A 13,575-nucleotide genomic window follows, 5' to 3' on the forward strand; every position below is an offset into this window, starting at 1 on the left:
CTCTAACCCTAGCACTATCCTTAATGCTCTCCATTCTAACCTTGACCCTAACCCTAACCCTAAGCCTAACCCTAACCCTAAAAGCACTGAATTCTAATCATAACTCTATCCCTAAATGTGCCTGATTCTAACGCTATAACTAAATCATCAATTTCAACACTAACCCTAAGCCCAAATGCTCTGAATTATGAGCCAAAATCCTCTCCTGACCCTAAGCCTAACCCAAAACACAAACCCTAACCCTAATCCTAACCCAACTCCTCCCCTACCCCTAAATACACTCAAACCCTGAACCTAACCCCAACCCTAATGCTAAAAATGCTCCTGATTCTAACCCGAATCCAAACCCTAACACTCACCCTAACACTGACCCTCGATTCTACGAAAGCTAACCCTATACCTAACTCTAACCCTAACACTATCCTTAAATGCACTCGATTCTAACCCTCACCCTAAACATAAACCTAACCCTATCCCTAATCCTAACCCTAAATGCACTGGATTCTAACCATAACTCTAACCCTAATGTGCTCGATTATAACCCTAACACTAAATCGTCGTTCTCAACACTATCCCTAACCCAAAATGCACTCGACTCTAACCCAAAAGCCATTCCTGACCCTAAGCCTAACCCTAAACCTCCATTCTACCAACACAAACCTTAACCCTAATCCTAACCCTACTCCTACGCCTACCCGAAATGCACTCTAAGCCATACCCTGATGAAAAGCAGACCACTAAAAATGTGCCTGATTCTATCCCTAACCCTAAGCCTAACCTTAAGCCTAACCCTCGATTCTACGAAAGCGAACGCTAAACCTAACTCTAACCCTAGCACTATCCTTAAATGCTCTCGATTTTAACCCTGACCCTCAACCTAACCCTAACCCTAACGCTAACCCTAAATGCACTGAATTCTAATCATAACTCTATCCCTAAATGTCCCTGATTCTAACGCTATAACTAAATCATCAATTTCAACACTAACCCTAAGCCCAAATGCTCTGAATTATGAGCCAAAATCCTCTCCTGACCCTAAGCCTAACCCAAAACACAAACCCTAACCCTAATCCTAACCCAACTCCTCCCCTACCCCTAAATACACTCAAACCCTGAACCTAACCCCAACCCTAATGCTAAAAATGCTCCTGATTCTAACCCGAATCCAAACCCTAACACTCACCCTAACACTGACCCTCGATTCTACGAAAGCTAACCCTATACCTAACTCTAACCCTAACACTATCCTTAAATGCACTCGATTCTAACCCTCACCCTAAACATAAACCTAACCCTATCCCTAATCCTAACCCTAAATGCACTGGATTCTAACCATAACTCTAACCCTAATGTGCTCGATTATAACCCTAACACTAAATCGTCGTTCTCAACACTATCCCTAACCCAAAATGCACTCGACTCTAACCCAAAAGCCATTCCTGACCCTAAGCCTAACCCTAAACCTCCATTCTACCAACACAAACCTTAACCCTAATCCTAACCCTACTCCTACGCCTACCCCGAAATGCACTCTAAGCCATACCCTGATGAAAAGCAGACCACTAAAAATGTGCCTGATTCTATCCCTAACCCTAAGCCTAACCTTAAGCCTAACCCTCGATTCTACGAAAGCGAACGCTAAACCTAACTCTAACCCTAGCACTATACTTAAATGCTCTCGATTTTAACCCTGACCCTCAACCTAACCCTAACCCTAACGCTAACCCTAAATGTACTGAATTCTAAGCATAACTCTAACCCTAAATGTGCTCGATTTAAACCCTAACAATAAATCGTCAATTTGAACACTAACCCAAAGCCTAAATACACTTGATTCTGATCCAAAATGCAATCCTGACCCTAAGCCTAAACCTAAACCTCGATTCTACCAACACAAACCTTAACCCTAATCCTAACCCTATCCCTTCCACTAGCCCTAAAAGCACTTTAACCCTAATCCTCACCCTTATGTTAACACTAAAACTCTGCTTGATTCTAACCCTAACCCTCACCCTAAGCCTAACCCTAAGCCTAACCCTCGATTCTACGAAAGCTAACCCTAAACCTAACTCTAACCCTAGCACTATCCTTAATGCTCTCCATTCTAACCTTGACCCTAACCCTAACCCTAAGCCTAACCCTAACCCTAAAAGCACTGAATTCTAATCATAACTCTATCCCTAAATGTGCCTGATTCTAACGCTATAACTAAATCATCAATTTCAACACTAACCCTAAGCCCAAATACTCTGAATTATGAGCCAAAATCCTCTCCTGACCCTAAGCCTAACCCAAAACACAAACCCTAACCCTAATCCTAACCCAACTCCTCCCCTACCCCTAAATACACTCAAACCCTGAACCTAACCCCAACCCTAATGCTAAAAATGCTCCTGATTCTAACCCGAATCCAAACCCTAACACTCACCCTAACACTGACCCTCGATTCTACGAAAGCTAACCCTATACCTAACTCTAACCCTAACACTATCCTTAAATGCACTCGATTCTAACCCTCACCCTAAACATAAACCTAACCCTATCCCTAATCCTAACCCTAAATGCACTGGATTCTAACCATAACTCTAACCCTAATGTGCTCGATTATAACCCTAACACTAAATCGTCGTTCTCAACACTAAGCCTAACCCTAATTGCACTCGACTCTAACCCAAAAAGCAATCCTGACCCTAAGCCTAACCCTAAACCTCGATTCTACCAACACAAACACTAACCCTAATCCCAAACCTACTCCTATCCCTACCTCTGTATGCACTCTAACCCTAACCCTGACCCAACCCCTAACACTAAAAATGCGCTTGATTCTATCCCTAACCCTAACCCTAACCCTAACCCTAACCCTCAATTCTACGAAACCTAACCCTAAACCTAACTCTAACCCTAACACTATCCTTAAATGCTCTCGATTCTAATCCTGACCCTAATAGCCGTAACCCTAACCCTAAGCCTAAATGCAGTGGATTCTAACCATAACTCTAACCCTAATGTGCTCGATTCTAAGCCTAACACTAAATCGTCAATCTCAACACTAACTCTAACCCTAAATGCACTCGATTCTAAGCCAAAAGGCAATCCTGACCCTAAGCCAAAGCCTAAACGTCGATTCTACCAACACAAACCCTAACCCTAATCCTAACCCTACCCCTACCGCTACCTCTAAATGCACACTAACCATACCCCGAACCCTAACACTAACCCTAACCCTAACGAATTCTAACCAAAACTCTAACCCTAAATGTGCTTGATTCTAACCCTAACACTAAATCGTCAATTTCAACACTATATCTAAGCCTAAATGCACTGGATTCTAACCCAAAAGCCATTCCTGACCCTAAGCCTAACCCTAAACCTCGATTCTACCAACACAAACCTTAACCCTAATCCTAACCCTACTCCTACCCCTACCCCTAAACGCACTCTAAGCCATCCCCTGACGAAAACCAGAACACTAAAAATGCGCCTGATTCTAACCCTAACCCTCACCCTAAGCCTAACCTTAACCCTAACCCTCGATTCTAAGAAAGCGAACGCTCAACCTAACTCTAACCCTAGCACTATCCTTAAATGCTCTCGATTCTAACCCTGACCCTAACCCTAACCCTAACCCTAAGCCTAACCCTAAATGCACTGAATTCTAAGCATAACTCTAACCCTAAATGTGCTCGATTCAAACCATAACACTAAATCGTCAGTTTGAACACTAAGCCAAAGCCTAAATACACTCGATTCTGATCCAAAATGCAATCCTGACCCTAAGCCTAAACCTAAACCTCTATTCTACCATCACTAACCCTAACCAAATCCTAATCCTGCCGCTACCCCTACCGCTAAATGCACTCTAACCTTAACACTAACCCTAACCCTAACACTAAAAATGCGCGTGATTCTAACCCCTACCCTACCCCTACCCCTAACCCTAACTCTAACGAATTCTAACCATAACTCTAACCCTAATGTGCTCGATTCAACCATAACACTAAATCGTCAATTTGAACACTAAGCCAAAGCCTAAATACACTTGATTCTGATCCAAAATGCAATCCTGACCCTAAGCCTAAACCTAAACCTCGATTCTACCAACACAAACCTTAACCCTAATCCTAACCCTATCCCTTCCACTAGCCCTAAAAGCACTTTAACCCTAATCCTCACCCTAACGTTAACACTAAAACTCTGCTTGATTCTAACCCTAACCCTCACCCTAAGCCTAACCCTAAGCCTAACCCTCGATTCTACGAAAGCTAACCCTAAACCTAACTCAAACCCCAGCACTATCCTTAAATGCTCTCGATTCTAACCCTGACCCTAAACCTAACCCTAACCCTAACCCTAACCCTAAATGCACTGAATTCTAATCATAACTCTATCCCTAAATGTGCCTGATTCTAACGCTATAACTAAATCATCAATTTCAACACTAACCCTAAGCCCAAATACTCTGAATTATGAGCCAAAATCCTCTCCTGACCCTAAGCCTAACCCAAAACACAAACCCTAACCCTAATCCTAACCCAACTCCTCCCCTACCCCTAAATACACTCAAACCCTGAACCTAACCCCAACCCTAATGCTAAAAATGCTCCTGATTCTAACCGGAATCCAAACCCTAACACTCACCCTAACACTGACCCTCGATTCTACGAAAGCTAACCCTATACCTAACTCTAACCCTAACACTATCCTTAAATGCACTCGATTCTAACCCTCACCCTAAACATAAACCTAACCCTATCCCTAATCCTAACCCTAAATGCACTGGATTCTAACCATAACTCTAACCCTAATGTGCTCGATTATAACCCTAACACTAAATCGTCGTTCTCAACACTATCCCTAACCCTAATTGCACTCGACTCTAACCCAAAAAGCAATCCTGACCCTAAGCCTAACCCTAAACCTCGATTCTACCAACACAAACACTAACCCTAATCCCAAACCTACTCCTATCCCTACCTCTGTATGCACTCTAACCCTAACCCTGACCCAACCCCTAACACTGAAAATGCGCTTGATTCTATCCCTAACCCTAACCCTAACCCTAACCCTAACCCTCAATTCTACGAAACCTAACCCTAAACCTAACTCTAACCCTAACACTATCCTTAAATGCTCTCGATTCTAATCCTGACCCTAATAGCCGTAACCCTAACCCTAAGCCTAAATGCAGTGGATTCTAACCATAACTCTAACCCTAATGTGCTCGATTCTAAGCCTAACACTAAATCGTCAATCTCAACACTAACTCTAACCCTAAATGCACTCGATTCTAAGCCAAAAGGCAATCCTGACCCTAAGCCAAAGCCTAAACGTCGATTCTACCAACACAAACCCTAACCCTAATCCTAACCCTACCCCTACCGCTACCTCTAAATGCACACTAACCATACCCCGAACCCTAACACTAACCCTAACCCTAACGAATTCTAACGAAAACTCTAACCCTAAATGTGCTTGATTCTAACCCTAACACTAAATCGTCAATTTCAACACTATATCTAAGCCTAAATGCACTGGATTCTAACCCAAAAGCCATTCCTGACCCTAAGCCTAACCCTAAACCTCGATTCTACCAACACAAACCTTAACCCTAATCCTAACCCTACTCCTACCCCTACCCCTAAACGCACTCTAAGCCATCCCCTGACGAAAACCAGAACACTAAAAATGCGCCTGATTCTAACCCTAACCCTCACCCTAAGCCTAACCTTAACCCTAACCCTCGATTCTAAGAAAGCGAACGCTCAACCTAACTCTAACCCTAGCACTATCCTTAAATGCTCTCGATTCTAACCCTGACCCTAACCCTAACCCTAACCCTAAGCCTAACCCTAAATGCACTGAATTCTAAGCATAACTCTAACCCTAAATGTGCTCGATTCAAACCATAACACTAAATCGTCAGTTTGAACACTAAGCCAAAGCCTAAATACACTCGATTCTGATCCAAAATGCAATCCTGACCCTAAGCCTAAACCTAAACCTCGATTCTACCATCACTAACCCTAACCCAAATCCTAATCCTGCCGCTACCCCTACCGCTAAATGCACTCTAACCTTAACACTAACCCTAACCCTAACACTAAAAATGCGCGTGATTCTAACCCCTACCCTACCCCTACCCCTAACCCTAACTCTAACGAATTCTAACCATAACTCTAACCCTAATGTGCTCGATTCAAACCATAACACTAAATCGTCAATTTGAACACTAAGCCAAAGCCTAAATACACTTGATTCTGATCCAAAATGCAATCCTGACCCTAAGCCTAAACCTAAACCTCGATTCTACCAACACAAACCTTAACCCTAATCCTAACCCTATCCCTTCCACTAGCCCTAAAAGCACTTTAACCCTAATCCTCACCCTTATGTTAACACTAAAACTCTGCTTGATTCTAACCCTAACCCTCACCCTAAGCCTAACCCTAAGCCTAACCCTCGATTTTACGAAAGCTAACCCTAAACCTAACTCAAACCCCAGCACTATCCTTAAATGCTCTCGATTCTAACCCTGACCCTAAACCTAACCCTAACCCTAACCCTAACCCTAAAAGCACTGAATTCTAATCATAACTCTATCCCTAAATGTGCCTGATTCTAACGCTATAACTAAATCATCAATTTCAGCACTAACCCTAAGCCCAAATGCTCTGAATTATGAGCCAAAATCCTCTCCTGACCCTAAGCCTAACCCAAAACACAAACCCTAACCCTAATCCTAACCCAACTCCTCCCCTACCCCTAAATACACTCAAACCCTGAACCTAACCCCAACCCTAATGCTAAAAATGCTCCTGATTCTAACCCGAATCCAAACCCTAACACTCACCCTAACACTGACCCTCGATTCTACGAAAGCTAACCCTATACCTAACTCTAACCCTAACACTATCCTTAAATGCACTCGATTCTAACCCTCACCCTAAACATAAACCTAACCCTATCCCTAATCCTAACCCTAAATGCACTGGATTCTAACCATAACTCTAACCCTAATGTGCTCGATTATAACCCTAACACTAAATCGTCGTTCTCAACACTATCCCTAACCCAAAATGCACTCGACTCTAACCCAAAAGCCATTCCTGACCCTAAGCCTAACCCTAAACCTCCATTCTACCAACACAAACCTTAACCCTAATCCTAACCCTACTCCTACGCCTACCCGAAATGCACTCTAAGCCATACCCTGATGAAAAGCAGACCACTAAAAATGTGCCTGATTCTATCCCTAACCCTAAGCCTAACCTTAAGCCTAACCCTCGATTCTACGAAAGCGAACGCTAAACCTAACTCTAACCCTAGCACTATCCTTAAATGCTCTCGATTTTAACCCTGACCCTCAACCTAACCCTAACCCTAACGCTAACCCTAAATGCACTGAATTCTAAGCATAACTCTAACCCTAAATGTGCTCGATTTAAACCCTAACAATAAATCGTCAATTTGAACACTAAGCCAAAGCCTAAATACACTTGATTCTGATCCAAAATGACATCCTGACCCTAAGCCTAAACCTAAACCTCGATTCTACCAACACAAACCTTAACCCTAATCCTAACCCTATCCCTTCCACTAGCCCTAAAAGCACTTTAACCCTAATCCTCACCCTTATGTTAACACTAAAACTCTGCTTGATTCTAACCCTAACCCTCACCCTAAGCCTAACCCTAAGCCTAACCCTCGATTTTACGAAAGCTAACCCTAAACCTAACTCAAACCCCAGCACTATCCTTAAATGCTCTCGATTCTAACCCTGACCCTAAACCTAACCCTAACCCTAACCCTAACCCTAAAAGCACTGAATTCTAATCATAACTCTATCCCTAAATGTGCCTGATTCTAACGCTATAACTAAATCATCAATTTCAGCACTAACCCTAAGCCCAAATGCTCTGAATTATGAGCCAAAATCCTCTCCTGACCCTAAGCCTAACCCAAAACACAAACCCTAACCCTAATCCTAACCCAACTCCTCCCCTACCCCTAAATACACTCAAACCCTGAACCTAACCCCAACCCTAATGCTAAAAATGCTCCTGATTCTAACCCGAATCCAAACCCTAACACTCACCCTAACACTGACCCTCGATTCTACGAAAGCTAACCCTATACCTAACTCTAACCCTAACACTATCCTTAAATGCACTCGATTCTAACCCTCACCCTAAACATAAACCTAACCCTATCCCTAATCCTAACCCTAAATGCACTGGATTCTAACCATAACTCTAACCCTAATGTGCTCGATTATAACCCTAACACTAAATCGTCGTTCTCAACACTATCCCTAACCCAAAATGCACTCGACTCTAACCCAAAAGCCATTCCTGACCCTAAGCCTAACCCTAAACCTCCATTCTACCAACACAAACCTTAACCCTAATCCTAACCCTACTCCTACGCCTACCCGAAATGCACTCTAAGCCATACCCTGATGAAAAGCAGACCACTAAAAATGTGCCTGATTCTATCCCTAACCCTAAGCCTAACCTTAAGCCTAACCCTCGATTCTACGAAAGCGAACGCTAAACCTAACTCTAACCCTAGCACTATCCTTAAATGCTCTCGATTTTAACCCTGACCCTCAACCTAACCCTAACCCTAACGCTAACCCTAAATGCACTGAATTCTAAGCATAACTCTAACCCTAAATGTGCTCGATTTAAACCCTAACAATAAATCGTCAATTTGAACACTAACCCAAAGCCTAAATACACTTGATTCTGATCCAAAATGCAATCCTGACCCTAAGCCTAAACCTAAACCTCGATTCTACCAACACAAACCTTAACCCTAATCCTAACCCTATCCCTTCCACTAGCCCTAAAAGCACTTTAACCCTAATCCTCACCCTTATGTTAACACTAAAACTCTGCTTGATTCTAACCCTAACCCTCACCCTAAGCCTAACCCTAAGCCTAACCCTCGATTCTACGAAAGCTAACCCTAAACCTAACTCTAACCCTAGCACTATCCTTAATGCTCTCCATTCTAACCTTGACCCTAACCCTAACCCTAAGCCTAACCCTAACCCTAAAAGCACTGAATTCTAATCATAACTCTATCCCTAAATGTGCCTGATTCTAACGCTATAACTAAATCATCAATTTCAACACTAACCCTAAGCCCAAATGCTCTGAATTATGAGCCAAAATCCTCTCCTGACCCTAAGCCTAACCCAAAACACAAACCCTAACCCTAATCCTAACCCAACTCCTCCCCTACCCCTAAATACACTCAAACCCTGAACCTAACCCCAACCCTAATGCTAAAAATGCTCCTGATTCTAACCCGAATCCAAACCCTAACACTCACCCTAACACTGACCCTCGATTCTACGAAAGCTAACCCTATACCTAACTCTAACCCTAACACTATCCTTAAATGCACTCGATTCTAACCCTCACCCTAAACATAAACCTAACCCTATCCCTAATCCTAACCCTAAATGCACTGGATTCTAACCATAACTCTAACCCTAATGTGCTCGATTATAACCCTAACACTAAATCGTCGTTCTCAACACTAAGCCTAACCCTAATTGCACTCGACTCTAACCCAAAAAGCAATCCTGACCCTAAGCCTAACCCTAAACCTCGATTCTACCAACACAAACACTAACCCTAATCCCAAACCTACTCCTATCCCTACCTCTGTATGCACTCTAACCCTAACCCTGACCCAACCCCTAACACTAAAAATGCGCTTGATTCTATCCCTAACCCTAACCCTAACCCTAACCCTAACCCTCAATTCTACGAAACCTAACCCTAAACCTAACTCTAACCCTAACACTATCCTTAAATGCTCTCGATTCTAATCCTGACCCTAATAGCCGTAACCCTAACCCTAAGCCTAAATGCAGTGGATTCTAACCATAACTCTAACCCTATTGTGCTCGATTCTAAGCCTAACACTAAATCGTCAATCTCAACACTAACTCTAACCCTAAATGCACTCGATTCTAAGCCAAAAGGCAATCCTGACCCTAAGCCAAAGCCTAAACGTCGATTCTACCAACACAAACCCTAACCCTAATCCTAACCGTACCCCTACCGCTACCTCTAAATGCACACTAACCATACCCCGAACCCTAACACTAACCCTAACCCTAACGAATTCTAACCAAAACTCTAACCCTAAATGTGCTTGATTCTAACCCTAACACTAAATCGTCAATTTCAACACTATATCTAAGCCTAAATGCACTGGATTCTAACCCAAAAGCCATTCCTGACCCTAAGCCTAACCCTAAACCTCGATTCTACCAACACAAACCTTTACCCTAATCCTAACCCTACTCCTACCCCTACCCCTAAACGCACTCTAAGCCATCCCCTGACGAAAACCAGAACACTAAAAATGCGCCTGATTCTAACCCTAACCCTCACCCTAAGCCTAACCTTAACCCTAACCCTCGATTCTAAGAAAGCGAACGCTCAACCTAACTCTAACCCTAGCACTATCCTTAAATGCTCTCGATTCTAACCCTGACCCTAACCCTAACCCTAACCCTAAGCCTAACCCTAAATGCACTGAATTCTAAGCATAACTCTAACCCTAAATGTGCTCGATTCAAACCATAACACTAAATCGTCAGTTTGAACACTAAGCCAAAGCCTAAATACACTGGATTCTGATCCAAAATGCAAACCTGACCCTAAGCCTAAACCTAAACCTCGATTCTACCATCACTAACCCTAACCCAAATCCTAATCCTGCCGCTACCCCTACCGCTAAATGCACTCTAACCTTAACACTAACCCTAACCCTAACACTAAAAATGCGCGTGATTCTAACCCCTACCCTACCCCTACCCCTAACCCTAACTCTAACGAATTCTAACCATAACTCTAACCCTAATGTGCTCGATTCAAACCATAACACTAAATCGTCAATTTGAACACTAAGCCAAAGCCTAAATACACTTGATTCTGATCCAAAATGACATCCTGACCCTAAGCCTAAACCTAAACCTCGATTCTACCAACACAAACCTTAACCCTAATCCTAACCCTATCCCTTCCACTAGCCCTAAAAGCACTTTAACCCTAATCCTCACCCTAACGTTAACACTAAAACTCTGCTTGATTCTAACCCTAACCCTCACCCTAAGCCTAACCCTAAGCCTAACCCTCGATTCTACGAAAGCTAACCCTAAACCTAACTCTAACCCCAGCACTATCCTTAATGCTCTCCATTCTAACCTTGACCCTAACCCTAACCCTAAGCCTAACCCTAACCCTAAAAGCACTGAATTCTAATCATAACTCTATCTCTAAATGTGCCTGATTCTAACGCTATAACTAAATCATCAATTTCAACACTAACCCTAAGCCCAAATACTCTGAATTATGAGCCAAAATCCTCTCCTGACCCTAAGCCTAACCCAAAACACAAACCCTAACCCTAATCTTAACCCAACTCCTCCCCTACCCCTAAATACACTCAAACCCTGAACCTAACCCCAACCCTAATGCTAAAAATGCTCCTGATTCTAACCCGAATCCAAACCCTAACACTCACCCTAACACTGACCCTCGATTCTACGAAAGCTAACCCTATACCTAACTCTAACCCTAACACTATCCTTAAATGCACTCGATTCTAACCCTCACCCTAAACATAAACCTAACCCTATCCCTAATCCTAACCCTAAATGCACTGGATTCTAACCATAACTCTAACCCTAATGTGCTCGATTATAACCCTAACACTAAATCGTCGTTCTCAACACTAAGCCTAACCCTAATTGCACTCGACTCTAACCCAAAAAGCAATCCTGACCCTAAGCCTAACCCTAAACCTCGATTCTACCAACACAAACACTAACCCTAATCCCAAACCTACTCCTATCCCTACCTCTGTATGCACTCTAACCCTAACCCTGACCCAACCCCTAACACTAAAAATGCGCTTGATTCTATCCCTAACCCTAACCCTAACCCTAACCCTAACCCTCAATTCTACGAAACCTAACCCTAAACCTAACTCTAACCCTAACACTATCCTTAAATGCTCTCGATTCTAATCCTGACCCTAATAGCCGTAACCCTAACCCTAAGCCTAAATGCAGTGGATTCTAACCATAACTCTAACCCTAATGTGCTCGATTCTAAGCCTAACACTAAATCGTCAATCTCAACACTAACTCTAACCCTAAATGCACTCGATTCTAAGCCAAAAGGCAATCCTGACCCTAAGCCAAAGCCTAAACGTCGATTCTACCAACACAAACCCTAACCCTAATCCTAACCGTACCCCTACCGCTACCTCTAAATGCACACTAACCATACCCCGAACCCTAACACTAACCCTAACCCTAACGAATTCTAACGAAAACTCTAACCCTAAATGTGCTTGATTCTAACCCTAACACTAAATCGTCAATTTCAACACTATATCTAAGCCTAAATGCACTGGATTCTAACCCAAAAGCCATTCCTGACCCTAAGCCTAACCCTAAACCTCGATTCTACCAACACAAACCTTAACCCTAATCCTAACCCTACTCCTACCCCTACCCCTAAACGCACTCTAAGCCATCCCCTGACGAAAACCAGAACACTAAAAATGCGCCTGATTCTAACCCTAACCCTCACCCTAAGCCTAACCTTAACCCTAACCCTCGATTCTAAGAAAGCGAACGCTCAACCTAACTCTAACCCTAGCACTATCCTTAAATGCTCTCGATTCTAACCCTGACCCTAACCCTAACCCTAACCCTAAGCCTAACCCTAAATGCACTGAATTCTAAGCATAACTCTAACCCTAAATGTGCTCGATTCAAACCATAACACTAAATCGTCAGTTTGAACACTAAGCCAAAGCCTAAATACACTCGATTCTGATCCAAAATGCAATCCTGACCCTAAGCCTAAACCTAAACCTCGATTCTACCATCACTAACCCTAACCCAAATCCTAATCCTGCCGCTACCCCTACCGCTAAATGCACTCTAACCTTAACACTAACCCTAACCCTAACACTAAAAATGCGCGTGATTCTAACCCCTACCCTACCCCTACCCCTAACCCTAACTCTAACGAATTCTAACCATAACTCTAACCCTAATGTGCTCGATTCAAACCATAACACTAAATCGTCAATTTGAACACTAAGCCAAAGCCTAAATACACTTGATTCTGATCCAAAATGCAATCCTGACCCTAAGCCTAAACCTAAACCTCGATTCTACCAACACAAACCTTAACCCTAATCCTAACCCTATCCCTTCCACTAGCCCTAAAAGCACTTTAACCCTAATCCTCACCCTTATGTTAACACTAAAACTCTGCTTGATTCTAACCCTAACCCTCACCCTAAGCCTAACCCTAAGCCTAACCCTCGATTCTACGAAAGCTAACCCTAAACCTAACTCAAACCCCAGCACTATCCTTAAATGCTCTCGATTCTAACCCTGACCCTAAACCTAACCCTAACCCTAACCCTAACCCTAAATGCACTGAATTCTAATCATAACTCTATCCCTAAATGTGCCTGATTCTAACGCTATAACTAAATCATCAATTTCAACACTAACCCTAAGCT

Source organism: Notamacropus eugenii, chromosome 6 (assembly GCF_028372415.1).
Source record: "Notamacropus eugenii isolate mMacEug1 chromosome 6, mMacEug1.pri_v2, whole genome shotgun sequence".
NCBI classification, from domain to species: domain Eukaryota; kingdom Metazoa; phylum Chordata; class Mammalia; order Diprotodontia; family Macropodidae; genus Notamacropus; species Notamacropus eugenii.